The sequence below is a fragment of the Tenrec ecaudatus genome, chromosome 18 (assembly GCF_050624435.1).
Source record: "Tenrec ecaudatus isolate mTenEca1 chromosome 18, mTenEca1.hap1, whole genome shotgun sequence".
In the NCBI taxonomy this organism is placed as follows: Eukaryota; Metazoa; Chordata; class Mammalia; order Afrosoricida; family Tenrecidae; genus Tenrec; species Tenrec ecaudatus.
Window position 1 is genome coordinate 33,590,613 of NC_134547.1, and position 1,804 is coordinate 33,592,416.

Genomic DNA, 1,804 nt, shown 5'->3' on the forward strand with positions numbered 1-1,804 from the left:
TGATGGGACTAGCTCTCTTTCTTCTCTATTTAATGTGTTTTGGTCCTTGGACAAAGATCAGCTATCTGTAGTGCATAGATTTACTTCTGGATTTTCGATACTGTTCCATTAGTGTGTATATATATATATATCTGTTACTGAGCCACTATCAGGCTGCTTTGTCTACCATGGTGTGTAGGAGGTTTCAAGGTAAAAAGGTGAGATTTCTTGCCTTTGGGCGCTGCTGCCGCAGCCATGAGAATGCTCAAGCTTCAGAAAAGGCTCGCTTCCAGCGTCTCTGCTGCGGCAAGAAGAAAGTCTGGTTGGACCCCAAGGAGACCAATGAAATTACCAATGCCAACTCCCGTAAGCAAATCCGGAAACTGATCAAAGATGGCCTTATCATCCACAAGCCTGTGACTGTCCATTCTCGGGCCCGGTGCCAGAAACACACGCTAGTTCGCTGGAAGAGCAGGCATTTGGGCACGGGCAAGCGAAAGGGTACTGCCAATGTCGCATGCCCGAGAGGATCACGTGGATGAGGATCCCGTGCCGGCTGCTCAGGAGATACCGGGAGTCAAAGAAGATTGACCGGAATATGTATCACAGCTTGTCCCTGAAGGTGAAGGGGAACATGTTTAAGAACAAGTGCATTCTCATGGAACACATCCACAAGCTGAAGGCAGGCAAGACTCACAAGAAGCTCCTGGCTGAGCAGGCTGAGGCCCGCAGGTCTAAGACCAAGGAAGCACGCAAGCGCCCGTGAGGAGCAACTCCAGGCCAAGAATGAAGAGCTCATCAAGACTCTCTAAGGTGGAAGAGACCAAGAAATAAATTTCCCCCTCTCTCCTCTGTGTATAGTGACAGTTCTATTGACAGTCAATAAAAGCAAGCTTCCCCAGGGTGTGGGTGGGAGGAATGTGAGACCTCTTGCCTTGTTCTTTTTCTTTAGTGGGGTTTGCTTATCTAAGATCTCATTCATTTTGATAGAAACTCGATGATTTCCCCCATCTCTTTAAAGAATAACAATGAAATCTGAATCAAGATAAATACATAACTGAGTAGTATTGACATTTTCAAAACGTTAAATCTTTTTATCTATGAACATGGTTTATTCTATTTATTGAAATCTCTTTTAGATTCTTGTGGCAATGTTGGTTTTGTAATTTTTTTGTATCGGTCGTTTCCATTTCTAGGATCCCCAGTGCTTATGCTTTGTGATATTAACTGCAAGGTCAGCAGATTGAAACCACCAGCTGCTCCAAGCGGGGAAGCTGGGCTTTCTACTCCTGTAAAGAGTTATTGTCTCGGAAATTCACAGGGGGAGTTCTAACCAGTCCTATAGCGTCCCTAAAAGTCATCATCAACTCAATGGCTCTGAGTTTTTTGCATTTCTGGTTAGATTTGTTGCTAAGTGTTCCATCTTTTGGCTGTCTATTGTCAGTGGTATTAATTTTCTAATTTCCTCCTCAAGAGTTCCCTTTGCTAGTGTAGAGAAATCCAAGTAACTTTTGTATATTCATCTAAGAAGTTCGCATAACTTTAACCCTATATGCTCTACTATATGTATGGTTACATTTACAACATAGGGAAAAACATGTGTAGAATTATCTTCTGTTAAATGTATATATGTTCAATTTGTGTGTCTCTATGCACTCATGGGTTATTATAATTACTGCTATTACAGGATTGCATATATAATAGTACTTGGTGTAATTTGTCACTTTGTGGAGTTTTTTGATTAGTCCCAGTGAGCTGATTAGGGATTATGTCAACTAGACATGTCTAGGTAAAGGTAGGGGGGTCAGAGCCAAGCCTGATGACT

The 1,804-nt window shown here is 42.5% G+C and overlaps 1 pseudogene; it reads left to right on the forward strand.

The window, feature by feature from the left end:
• Positions 1-234: 234 nt before the first annotated feature.
• On the forward strand, positions 235-813 carry LOC142432218 (large ribosomal subunit protein eL19-like; annotated as a pseudogene).
• Positions 814-1,804: the final 991 nt, after the last annotated feature.